Source organism: Rattus norvegicus, chromosome X, assembly GCF_036323735.1.
Source record: "Rattus norvegicus strain BN/NHsdMcwi chromosome X, GRCr8, whole genome shotgun sequence".
Taxonomy (NCBI): Eukaryota; Metazoa; Chordata; class Mammalia; order Rodentia; family Muridae; genus Rattus; species Rattus norvegicus.
In genome coordinates, this window is record NC_086039.1 from 75,760,876 (window position 1) to 75,774,456 (window position 13,581).

A 13,581-nucleotide genomic window follows, 5' to 3' on the forward strand; every position below is an offset into this window, starting at 1 on the left:
GAGTTCTTTCTCTTTAGGATTCCTCATTATCAGCCCATGGTACAACAAAGGCCAATTTATAATTTCCTGGGCCATAGAAGAGTCATTCTTCACAGATAGCCTTTATAAATTCATCAGAAGTTTGATTCAACTTAGGAGGGCGGGGGAATGGGAAGTGAGAATGGCTAACAGTTAGTCAGGAAGACTCTGACAAGGCTGTCTCAGCCTTGCCTCAATCTGCGACATTTTCTGTTTTGATTTATTGGTCTAGATTATTTTTTGTAGGACTCAAATGACCAGCGTAATTAGGATTTTCAGAGAACGAGGAGCAGGATTGTTAAAATAGATGTAAACATAATATTTTTGATTATGTTTATTTACTATGTAGACACATGTAGATTTTAGTCACAATTGGGTTACTAATAGTAAAATAATGACAGGCAATAATTTTTCAGTGACTAAAACTTGATGCCACAGATATAATAAATTTAAAATTGTGTAGACTCAAATTTTATCTAAAATATACTCTGGTCATAGTACTTTGTAAAACTTTATAATATGTTTGCTATCGTTCTTAAAGCCTTATAAAAACAGATCGATGTTAGTTGCCCTCTAAGTATATGGTAGCTTGATCTCCTTGATTTCAAAACAATTGCAAAAACGGGGATTTAGAACCACTGGATTTAAAGAGGTAGCACCATTGAAAATAACATTTGCATACTATTGAAAATAGCTAAGAAATGTTCTTGTCCCAGACAGTTGATTCAATTGTATGATTTCTTAGTCTAATGTTAACCTAGTGAGTTTAATACTAAGTTACAAAATAGGTCATAGGTATTTCTACTAGCTACCTGTAGTTGATGGGGCTTTCTTTCGGAAGTCTTTAGTTGAATTGCCAATTTCCAGCAGCATGGTGTGTTGCAAGGAAATTCCTTAACCTATTTGAGTCACTTTTCTCTTTTTACCTAAAAGAGGGGCCTGGGGAGATTAGAATGAGAACTACGATGAGAATGAGGGAGTGGTGGGGAGAGGAACATCCTGTCTCAATTATAGGATGCCAGAGAAGTTTAAAAGTGTGAAACTGTGAGCAGGATGTAAAGTGAATGAGTAAGAAGAAAAAAAAGTGTGAAAGTGCCTTGTGAAAATTCTGGGTCAGCCTTTGATTGTTTGGTTTACCTGAAGCAGCCGTTGTACACATTCTTTCCGCATTTAAAGGCGTTTGCCACTGCATCACAGAAGCTCCACGGGTAGCCTTAGGTTAGGAGCTTAAGATCTGTTTTGCACTTCTGGCGGAGTTGTAAAGGTGCTGGAGGCTTGGGGAATGCCACCTCAACAGTTTGCGATTTTGAGCCTGCAACCGAGGCAGTGAGCTACAATTGCTGACAGGCTGATTAGACGATCTGGCCAAGAACCAAAGCCGAAAGAATTCAGATGTTCAGATTAGCAGCTTAATTCAAGGCAGATAAGGCAGAGCAGTTATCCCCAATCTCTGAGGTATTTGGTAAAATCTGCCGTCAGTTCAACTTTACTCCACCCACCGAATTTTCTTACCTGCTGGTTCCAAGCTTCACAGTTTAAGGTCCTTTTGAAGTTGCTCCCTGAAGCAACATCCAGATCTTCAGAAAATCCAACCTGCTAGTCCCCTGGTGAGCTAACCCTGGATGGTGAGCTGCAGAAGAAATCTGGATACTCTGGATGGTCCACTCCATTCACAGGGCTCCCGCTTTTTAGGAACGTTTCTTTTCCAGAGGAGAGAGGTCAGGGCATGGCACATTTGCTAAACAATATACACCGACTCTTCTTCCTCTTTCTTAGTAGTTCTCAAGCTGCTTCAAGCCCACCAGAGTTTAGCTTTCCTGGTTCAAAGTGGGGGAAGGAAAAGAACAGAGAGGGAAGAAGCCTAGAAACTTAGAAACTGGAGACTTGCAGGTTATGTGCACAAATGAGTGTTTATCTCTGGCTACTGCAGTAGAACCCTCAGGAAGTCATGCAGCTGCTCTGAGGTGGGAAGTAAGGAGGAGTGTCTGCTGTTCAGCTTACTTCTCTCTGATTTTTATGACTGGAGGGTGGTTAGGCTATTTGTAGGCGGGGAAAGATAATCCTACCAGTATACGCTAATATAACTGGCATTATGTGAAACTGGATCTTAAGATGTATTTCCTCTTTCCTCTCTCTCTTTCCATATCTCCTCCCTCCCCCACCGTGTGTGTGCGTGCGTGTGTCTCTCTCTCTCTCTCTTTCTCTCTCTCTCTCTCTCCCTCCCTCCCTCCCTCCCACCCTCCCTCCCTCTCTCTCTCTCTCCCTCCTTCCCTCCCCCCCCCCTCTCTCTCTCCCTCCTTCCCTCCCTCTCTCTCTCTCTCTTTCTCTGTCTCTCCCTCCCTCCCCCCTCCCTCTCTCCCTCCCTCCCTCCCTCCCTCCCCCCCCCCCCTCTCTCTCTCTCTCTCTCTCTCTCTCTGTGTGTGTGTCCCTCCAGGACATTTGTGATTCTATAAACATTTTAAAAAGCCATTTTCTTTTTGATGCCTCATATCCTAGAAGAAAAAGGACATGCCAATCTAGTATGTGCTCATTAGAACCTGAGGTACAATTTGATGTTGAAAGCAATTTGATAAGGCTATGCAGTAAACTGGGTAAATGAACTACATTGGATTTTACTATTTAAGTCCTGTGTTGGGAGACTTATCCTCACTATTAATAACTAGTTGGAAGGACTTGTAAATGTCCTTATAACAGTCTAACAGTGCTTTCTGGCCTGTTATGGGCTACAAGAAAGAAATTCCTCGAATTTTCTATTTTTAGGCAGCAGAGTGATTTTACAGACACTCTTCATCCTCTTCCACAGAATCCTTGAATTCAGTGGTAATAATTATGCATGGGAGAAAAGGTCATCCAAGAACATTTAAAAGGGATGAACATTTGGATTCAAGAGCAGGCTTTAATCCTAACCTTGGAAACTTTACTATTTTAGCCAGTATTTATTCAATGGAACTGGGATCCCCTGAGATCCACAAGGAAGTTTATAAGAATACAGAGTGTAAATTTTTATTTCCCCTCCAGTATGTGCTGTTTACATGGAGTTGGAGCTATGGTGGAAGGGGTTTTTATATTTAGACCCTGAAGAAGAGTGCTTTAACATAGCACCACTGTAGGAATAGCATGGGGGGTGTACTTTACTTCTTTAGTTGTGTCTCTGTTCCTGAGGGATGGGAAGAACAGGGTTTTTTTTTTCTCAGCCCCAACAGGGCTTGACTTTCTATTAGCTGCTCCAATCTTACTGTTTTTCTGGAATTGACTGCATTCCATTTCTCCGTTCTTCCTCTTCCCATCCTCTCTTCTCCATCCAGTTTCATCACAGCTATCTCCTCACATTTTCAGAAGATGTTGAATTGGGTAGACTGACACCGCTCTGCTGTTACCTCCCCACTTCCCGTCTCATTTTTCTAGATCCTTTTCAGTTCTGACATTTTAAAAAGTGTGGCAGAGAAGATCAAGTAAGGAGGGCAATGGAAAATGGGGACTTACATCTATATTACGTGGTGAATCTGTTTTAGTAAAACACCACTTAGGCAAAAAGTTAAGGGGTTTTCAGTCATGTGGTATTCACACAGCAACTGTAAGCCACCAGATCTTCTATGGAGAGTATACAGATGCGGAGCTGAAGGGGCATGGAAAATGACCTTGTTTAGATTTAATTTTAATTGAAATGGATATGACATTCCCGTTTTATTATTGTTTTCTCCAGGTGTTTAAATAATACTGTTCAGCTTTCTCATACTTCAGATAAGAAAATAGACCGCAAGAGAAGAAGCTCTCACAAGTTGTATTTCGGCTTACATCTAAACTGTCTTTCGCAGGTTCACATTTTTATCATTTTCTTATGCAATATAGTCTGGTAACAGTTTTTCTTTCTTAATATTCTCCCAAATCCTCCCCTACTCTCCGGATCTCCGACTCTATTGCTTCTTTCTCTCCTGCTTAAGAAAACAGACAGACAAATAAAAAAACCAAAAAACAAAAGCCAGGATTAAACAAACAGACAAACAAAATAATGAGAAAAAAAGAAACAAAGAAAGAATATGAGAAATGATATACACACGTGAAGAAAATAAGTCTTCACATACTTTTCTCCAACATCTCGCCATTTAGCTTTTCTATTTGCTTATTCTGTGACATAACCAACATATTCCCTAACACTCTCTCTCACACACACACACACACACACACACACACACACACACACACATTAAAAAATATTCTGTTAAATGTTATAGTGTCTAGCCACGTGCAGTCACTTCAACTTGAATGCAAATTAATAAAGCATAAAATATATCTTTTATGGGCTCTGGCTACATTTCAGGGGCTCAATAGCATAGCCACACGTGGATATAACTACTGTATTTTAAAAATAATGATCTAGAACAAGTTTTATAACTAATACCTGGTTTGTGGTAGAGGATGCCACAATGGCAGGCATGAAATTTACCAACCCTAAGAGGTATAGCTTAGTCAAACTTTTGTTTATTGTTATAACATTGTATAAATGGAAAATTATCATGAAGAACCCAGATTTCTCTCCTTTTCAATCAAGTGTAAACAATTTTATTTCGACCTTCTATGTGGTCATTTCTCTCGGGTGTATCTGTGACTACTGCTCAAAGCAGAGTTTTCCTGATTCCATGTGTGGGCTTTGAAGGTTTTGGTGTGAGGAAAAAAGTGGAGGATTTGTTTAGTATCTGTGAGGGAGGTCTTTTGTATAGTTTTTTTCTTTCCTGCTAGAACCAAAAGAAGAAATACATATTGAACTACAAAGAACAAGTTATGCAAAATTAAAAGCTCTATTAATTATAATGATCTCTCTGGTTTTACCTTCCCTTACACAATGTATGTCCTGTGTCCAGCTGATGATTAGTGGAAATGGAGACTAGAGCTGGTTTGGTGGGTTATTTGATAGCTGAGTATTTTGGGGGCGTGGTCAGGAAACTCACAGCACTATGAGTTCAATGTCATCCTTGGCCACATAGCGAGTTTGAGGCCAGCTTGGATCATTCTCTCTCTTAGAAGCAAAAGCCCAGAAAGTATGGTACAGATAAAAACATGTTCACCTCTTCCCACAAAGTTCCTTTCTTTCACTGCAAATGTTCCATGACTTGTTTAAGGTTTTGGAATGAGATGACTTGGGATCATGTAGAGCATTATACTAGAAGTAGAAGGGACTGGGGAGCTACCTTATATCTGGAACTATGTTTGCCACCATGGTGGCATTTACCAGGTGTATTTGTATATCCTCTGTCTTTCTCTGTCTCTGTCATTCTCTCTATCTCTACTTTGAAACTGTAGCTTAAGCAATACTGAAGCACTATTTGTAAAACTAGTATATGAAAGTAAAATAAAGGTTCTCATTTGAGTCAAAGCTGGAGTTGTAAGATCAAGGTTTATTGTAACTCTATCCCTTTTTGACCTAGGACATAATAAATAATTTACATGTAATGGTTGTCACTTTTTCCAGTTATGATGAGTAAAAGTAAGGGGGAGGTGATGATACTTCTTCACTAGGATGAGACTCCAAGTGGGATAATGTAAGTTAAAGGCCTTGCGATCTGCTACAAAAATAATCTTTTGATTATTTCCTAGTAGCAGGGGAAATCCCCCAGGGATGTGCTCATAAATTATCATTGGTCTCTTTCCTTTATCTCATCAGCAACCAGTAAATTCTTGAGAAAACAAGCAAAATTTGCTTAACTATTTGATTTGCGGCTTAGTCCTTAATCTAGATTCCCCTCTTTTGTCAAGAAGCCCTGGCTTTCAAAAAAAAAAATACCAACAGAAAGGCACAGGATGTAGTTAACTATGAAAGGTACTGGGTTCAGTTAGTTTGCTTACAATAAAGTACTTATAATATATTTGAAAAGATAAGATATGCATCTATATTTTAGGGCTGTGGCTCCCTGTAGAGTGCGTGTTAAGCATGAACAGGTTTCTTTGTACTGTTTCTAGCACCAAGGTAGAAACAGAGCTAGACATGGGAAAAATTTTTGAAATCAATTGAGTTTTCAAAGATTGCATTTTTTATTTTTTGGCTGTTTGAAACCCCCAGAGTATGGAGCAGAAGATAATAGGAAGAGAGGCTTCACTCCAAGAGGTTGAGTACCTTAGTAGATAGTTAACACCTTAAACTCTGTAGGTAGATCTGGCATAAATGTTCTTTTTTTTTAAATTGATGAGTTATGCTTTGGATAACCAATTAAACTTCTCGGCTTCTCAGATCTCTGGTTTACAAAATGAAAGTACTGTCTTATGTTATTAGGCCTAAATGTAATATTTTCTGTCAAATATTATATTTCCAATAAATATAATTTTTGGTTCATATTATAGTTCTTGTTCTTTCAGGACTACTTATATTCTAAAAATTTCAGCCTATAATTAAAGAGTATTACAAAGAATGATATCTGGTTTCAAGTTTGGTAATATTGGACATCAATTTGAATTCAAAATGAGATCTCGACTTTTTTTTTTTGTTTTCTTTTTTAAAAAAGACTTATTTATTCACATTACATCCTAATCACAGCCTTCTCCCAGTCCCACCCTCACAACCCCCTTCCCCAATACCCCCTCATTTTCTTCTCAGAGAAGGGGAGACCCCCCTCCCATAGTTACCAACCTGCCCTGGCACATCAAGCCTCAATAGGAAGATCTCGACTTTTAAAAAATATTTTTATAGCCACTTGATTTTGGGGGCTATATTTTTGGTGTACAGATGATCAGCAATGATTTTCTTTATCATTATCTCTCTTTTTTTTTTATTAACTTGAGTATTTCTTATATACATTTCGAGTGTTATTCCCTTTCCCGGTTTCCGGGCAAACATCCCCCTCCCCCCTCCCCTTCCTTATGGGTGTTCCCCTCCCAACCCTCCCCCCATTGCCGCCCTCCCCCCATAGACTAGTTCACTGGGGGTTCAGTCTTAGCAGGACCCAGGGCTTCCCCTTCCACTGGTGCTCTTACTAGGATATTCATTGCTACCTATGGGGTCAGAGTCCAGGGTCAGTCCATGTATAGTCTTTAGGTAGTGGCTTAGTCCCTGGAAGCTCTGGTTGCTTGGCATTGTTGTACTTTTGGGGTCTCGAGCCCCTTCAAGCTCTTCCAGTTCTTTCTCTGATTCCTTCAATAGGGGACCTATTCTCAGTTCAGTGGTTTGCTGCTGGCATTCGCCTCTGTATTTGCTGTATTCTGGCTGTGTCTCTCAGGAGCGATCTACATCCGGCTCCTGTCGGTCTGCACTCCTTTGCTTCATCCATCTTGTCTAATTGGGTGGCTGTATATGTATGGGCCACATGTGGGGCAGGCTCTGAATGGGTGTTCCTTCAGTCTCTGTTTTAATCTTTGCCTCTCCCTTCCCTGCCAAGGGTATTCTTTTTCCTCATTTAAAGAAGGAGTGAAGCATTCACATTTTGATCATCCGTCTTGAGTTTCGTTTGTTCTAGGGATCTAGGGTAATTCAAGCATTTGGGCTAATAGCCACTTATCAATGAGTGCATACCATGTATGTCTTTCTGTGATTGGGTTAGCTCACTCAGGATGATATTTTCCAGTTCCAACCATTTGCCTACGAATTTCATAAACTCGTTGTTTTTGATAGCTGAGTAATATTCCATTGTGTAGATGTACCACATTTTCTGTATCCATTCCTCTGTTGAAGGGCATCTGGGTTCTTTCCATTTTCTGGCTATTATAAATAAGGCTGCGATGAACATAGTGGAGCACGTGTCTCTTTTATATGTTGAGGCATCTTTTGGGTATATGCCCAAGAGAGGTATAGCTGGATCCACAGGCAGTTCAATGTCCAATTTTCTGAGGAACCTCCAGACTGATTTCCAGAATGGTTTTACCAGTCTGAAATCCCACCAACAATGGAGGAGTGTTCCTCTTTCTCCACATCCTCGCCAGCATCTGCTGTCACCTGAGTTTTTGATCTTAGCCATTCTCACTGGTGTGAGGTGAAATCTCAGGGTTGTTTTGATTTGCATTTCCCTTATGACTAAAGATGTTGAACATTTCTTTAGGTGTTTCTCAGCCATTCGGCATTCCTCAGCTGTGAATTCTTTGTTTAGCTCTGAACCCCATTTTTTAATAGGGTTATTTGTTTCCCTGCGGTCTAACTTCTTGAGTTCTTTGTATATTTTGGATATAAGGCCTCTATCTGTTGTAGGATTGGTAAAGATCTTTTCCCAATCTGTTGGTTGCCGTTTTGTCCTAACCACAGTGTCCTTTGCCTTACAGAAGCTTTGCAGTTTTATGAGATCCCATTTGTCGATTCTTGATCTTAGAGCATAAGCCATTGGTGTTTTGTTCAGGAAATTTTTTCCAGTGCCCATGTGTTCCAGATGCTTCCCTAGTTTTTCTTCTATTAGTTTGAGTGTGTCTGGTTTGATGTGGAGGTCCTTGATCCACTTGGACTTAAGCTTTGTACAGGGTGATAAGCATGGATCGATCTGCATTCTTCTACATGTTGCCCTCCAGTTGAACCAGCACCATTTGCTGAAAATGCTATCTTTTTTCCATTGGATGGTTTTGGCTCCTTTGTCAAAAATCAAGTGACCATAGGTGTGTGGGTTCATTTCTGGGTCTTCAATTCTATTCCATTGGTCTATCTGTCTGTCTCTGTACCAATACCATGCAGTTTTTATCACTATTGCTCTGTAATACTGCTTGAGTTCAGGGATAGTGATTCCCCCTGAAGTTCTTTTATTGTTGAGGATAGCTTTAGCTATCCTGGGTTTTTTGTTATTCCAGATGAATTTGCAAATTGTTCTGTCTAACTCTTTGAAGAATTGGATTGGTATTTTGATGGGGATTGCATTGAATCTGTAGATTGCTTTTGGTAAAATGGCCATTTTTACTATATTAATCCTGCCAATCCATGAGCATGGGAGATCTTTCCATCTTCTGAGGTCTTCTTCAATTTCTTTCCTCAGTGTCTTGAAGTTCTTATTGTACAGATCTTTTACTTGCTTGGTTAAAGTCACACCGAGGTACTTTATATTATTTGGGTCTATTATGAAGGGTGTCGTTTCCCTAATTTCTTTCTCGGCTTGTTTCTCTTTTGTATAGAGGAAGGCAACTGATTTATTTGAGTTAATTTTATACCCAGCCACTTTGCTGAAGTTGTTTATCAGCTTTAGTAGTTCTCTGGTGGAACTTTTGGGATCACTTAAATATACTATCATGTCATCTGCAAATAGTGATATTTTGACCTCTTCTTTTCCGATCTGTATCCCTTTGATCTCCTTTTGTTGTCTGATTGCTCTGGCTAGAACTTCAAGAACTATATTGAATAAGTAGGGAGAGAGTGGGCAGCCTTGTCTAGTACCTGATTTAGTGGGATTGCTTCAAGTGGGATTCTTTCAAGTTTGGGGCATAGATATTTAGGATTGAGAGTTCATCTTGGTGGATCTTTCCTTTGATGAATATGAAGTGTCCTTCCTTATCTTTTTTGATGACTTTTAGTTGGAAATTGATTTTATTTGATATTAGAATGGCTACTCCAGCTTGCTTCTTCTGACCATTTGCTTGGAAAGTTGTTTTCCAGCCTTTCACTCTGAGGTAGTGTCTGTCTTTGTCTCTGAGGTGTGTTTCCTGTAGGCAGCAGAATGCAGGGTCCTCGTTGCGTATCCAGTTTGTTAATCTATGTCTTTTTATTGGGGAGTTGAGGCCATTGATATTGAGAGATATTAAGGAATAGTGATTATTGCTTCCCGTTATATTCATATTTGGATGTAAGGTTATGTTTGTGTGCTTTCATTCTCTTTGTTTTGTTGCCAAGACGATTAGTTTCTTGCTTCTTCTAGGGTATAGCTTGCCTCCTTATGTTGGGCTTTACCATTTATTATCCTTTGTAGTGCTGGATTTGTAGAAAGATATTGTGTAAATTTGGTTTTGTCATGGAATATCTTGGTTTCTCCATCAATGTTAATTGAGAGTTTTGCTGGATACAGTAACCTGGGCTGGCATTTGTGTTCTCTTAGGGTCTGTATGACATCAGTCCAGGATCTTCTGGCCTTCATAGTTTCTGGCGAGAAGTCTGGTGTGATTCTGATAGGTCTCCCTTTATATGTTACTTGACCTTTTTCCCTTACTGCTTTTAATATTCTTTCTTTATTTTGTGCGTTTGGTGTTTTGACAATTATGTGACGGGAGGTGTTTCTTTTCTGGTCCAATCTGTTTGGAGTTCTGTAGGCTTCTTGTATGTCTATGGGTATCTCTTTTTTTAGGTTAGGGAAGTTTTCTTCTATGATTTTGTTGAAGATATTTACTGGTCCTTTGAGCTGGGAGTCTTCACTCTCTTCTATACCTATTATCCTTAGGTTTGATCTTCTCATTGAGTCCTGGATTTCCTGTATGTTTTGGACCAGTAGCTTTTTCCACTTTACATTATCTTTGACAGTTGAGTCAATGATTTCTATGGAATCTTCTGCTCCTGAGATTCTCTCTTCCATCTCTTGTATTCTGTTGGTGAAGCTTGTATCTACAGCTCCTTGTCTCTTCTTTTGGTTTTCTATATCCAGGGTTGTTTCCATGTGTTCTTTCTTGATTGCTTCTATTTCCATTTTTAATTCCTTCAATTGTGTGATTGTGTTTTCCTGGAATTCTTTCAGGGATTTTTGCGATTCCTCTCTGTAGGCTTTTACTTGTTTATTAATGTTTTCCTGTGCTTCCCTAAGTGTGTTCATGTCTTTCTTGAAGTCCTCCAGCATCATGATCAAATATGATTTTGAAACTAGATCTTGCTTTTCTGGTGTGTTTGGATATTCCATGTTTGTTTTGGTGGGAGAATTGGGCTCCGATGATGGCATGTAGTCTTGGTTTCTGTTGCTTGGGTTCCTGCGCTTGCCTCTCGCCATCAGATTATCTCTAGTGTTACTTTGTTCTGCTATTTCTGACAGTGGCTAGACTGTCCTATAAGCCTGTGTGTCAGGAGTGCTGTAGACCTGTTTTCATCTCTTTCAGTCAGTTATGGGGACAGAGTGTTCTGCTTTCGGGCGTGTAGTTTTTCCTCTCTACAGGTCTTCAGCTGTTCCTGTGGGCCTGTGTCTTGAGTTCACCAGGCAGCTTTCTTGCAGCAGAAAATTTGGTCTTACCTGTGGTCCCGAGGCTCAGGTTCGCTCGTGGGGTGCTGCCCAGGGGCTCTCTGCAGCGGCAGCAACCAGGAAGACCTGTGCCGCCCCTTCCGGGAGCTTCAGTGCACCAGGGTTCCAGATGGTCTTTGGCTTTTTCCTCTGGCGTCCGAGATGTGTGTGCAGGGAGCAGTCTCTTCTGGTTTCCCAGGCTTGTCTGCCTCTCTGAAGGTTTAGCTCTCCCTCCCACGGGATTTGGGTGCAGAGAACTGTTTATCAGGTCTGTTTCCTTCAGGGTCCGGCGGTGTCTCTGGCAGGTGTCCTGCTGCTCCTGGGCCCTCCCCCACGGGAGCCCAGAGGCCTTATACAGTTTCCTCTTGGGCCAGGGATGTGGGCAGGGGTGAGCAGTGTTGGTGGTCTCTTCCGCTCTGCAGCCTCAGGAGTGCCCACCTGACCAGGCGGTTGGGTCTCTCTCTCCTTTATCATTATCTCTTAATAAGTATGTGTGTCTATATTCTGTCCAGAGGCATCTTACTCTTGGCCAGACGGAGCCTAGATTACACGATTGAGGTTTTGACCTTAATTAAAAGAAAGAAACCCATAAATAAAGATTTTTTTCATTATGGATTTTAGAGAACGGAAAAGATGATGTGTGTCTCACAGGGCTTAGCTGGATCTCTAGATGTTTAATTGATTTGCTTATAAAATCTAGATTCCGTTTGTTTAGTTTCATTATTTTTGACTTGACACATGCCAGTGTGCATCAATCTCAAATGTATTTAGATGACAGGGTGGTATTTCCTATGCATACAGAAAATGTGGGTAAAACCATATGGGCAACTAACAGATGACTGCGTTTTAGTTGAACATGTTCCTCATGAGACCAGGAAAAAAGGAAAATGTTGAATGCCTAGTAAGAAGTGAAAGTTTATTTGTTAAATCTCTTAAAAGAAAGGTTGAACTATTAGCTTTCTCTTTCTCAATGCTAAGCAAATATGGTTTATGAAAAGTGTTTTGATGCTGGGAGGACATAATTCTGAAATTATTATTTTCTGTCATTTTAGTGTTGGCTATGGTGATTTTGAACTTTCTCGCAACAACATGCTATGTGTTTCTCTCTACTCTGAAATGATTCTAACCTGTTTTGACTTCTAAATGAAACATGTTCTTGTTTCTAATAGCTATTCAATCTCTAGGCTTTCTTGAGTTCAGTATTCTAGATGAGCAAACAAACACATGAACTTACAGCCATGAGCAGTCAAAATGGACACTCTACAAGTTTTCCATTTTGTTCCCTAGATAAAAAGAATCAGCCCATTTGACTCCTTCTGGGTTTTTAACTGTCAGTTCTTCCCTTCCTTCTTGGTTTACACAGGACATGCGATAGCATTCTATATACATAAGTATCCCACATTTCACAACTGCTGCCCCTTTCTGAACTTGGAGAGTGCTTCAGAGAGCCTTGTAGCACTTAGCAACCCAGGGGAGCCAATGTGATTGAAACAACACTTAGAAACATTGCAGGAGCAGCCCTGAGGAAAATTAGGGAATAAAAAGAGCCTTTTGACTTCTCTTCCATGTAGAGCTATCTTTTCTTTCTTTTACTCTTCTTGGCTTCCAACCGTGCAGTGCTTCTATTCCTTTCAATTTTGGTTTCTTTCAGCAATAAGTATTTGTTAGGAAGTAACTTTTTGTTCTTGATTTACAAATGCACAATTGGAAAAACTTTCCCTAATAATTGCTGCAGAACACATTGCACCATTTAAGTGCATTTTCCACTTTTGATTTTGGCACATCAGAAACAAGTGCAAGCATTAACTTCAATTTGTGCAATTTATTTTCTTTAGAACATTAATGCTGTATCTTTTTTTCTGATTTATTTTCCAAACACTGCTCCCTCTCCCTTTCCCTCCCTTACTGAGTCCCTTCTCCCATCCCCTCTCCACTTTTCCTGTGAGAGGGTAGAACCCCTCTAGGTATTCCCCCACCATGGTACATCAAGTCTCTGCCAGATTAGGTGCATCCTCTTCCACTGAGGCCAGGCAGGGCAGCCATGAAAATTGAGCTGCCTGTCTGCTACATATGTGCCTGGGGGCCTCATTCCAGCCTGTGTATGTTTTTGGTTGGTGACCCAGATTCTGAGAGCTTCCAGGAGTCCAGGTTAGTTGACTCTGTTGGTCTTCCTGTGGAGTTCCCATTTACTTATGGGCCTTTGATCCTTCTCCCAAGTCTTCCATAGGTGTCCCCACCCTCTGTCCAATGTTTGGCTGTGGATATCTGCTTCTGTTTCTGTCCTTAATGCTGTATCTTATCTCTGTGATATTCTTATTTAAATGTTTATTAATGTCCTTCCATAGCTCAGCTGGCTGAGCACAGGATTGTACAGATGTCTCTTTGAAAGTCTATAGAAGAATTTATACTCATTCAATCATTTAAAATACTTTTGTCTTTCATGGGAACATTGAAATGATATTTATAACTACTGGTCACT

At 40.2% G+C, this 13,581-nt stretch overlaps 1 protein-coding gene across 1 annotated transcript in view; it reads right to left on the reverse strand.

The window, feature by feature from the left end:
- Cysltr1 (cysteinyl leukotriene receptor 1) overlaps positions 1 to 1,998 on the reverse strand; it is a 28,593-nt gene extending 26,595 nt beyond the window's left edge. Inside the window, exon 1 of the mRNA NM_053641.2 lies at positions 1,531 to 1,998. The gene's annotated coding sequence lies outside the window, so the exon portion shown is untranslated. The remainder of the gene's footprint in view (positions 1 to 1,530) is intronic.
- Positions 1,999 to 13,581: the final 11,583 nt, after the last annotated feature.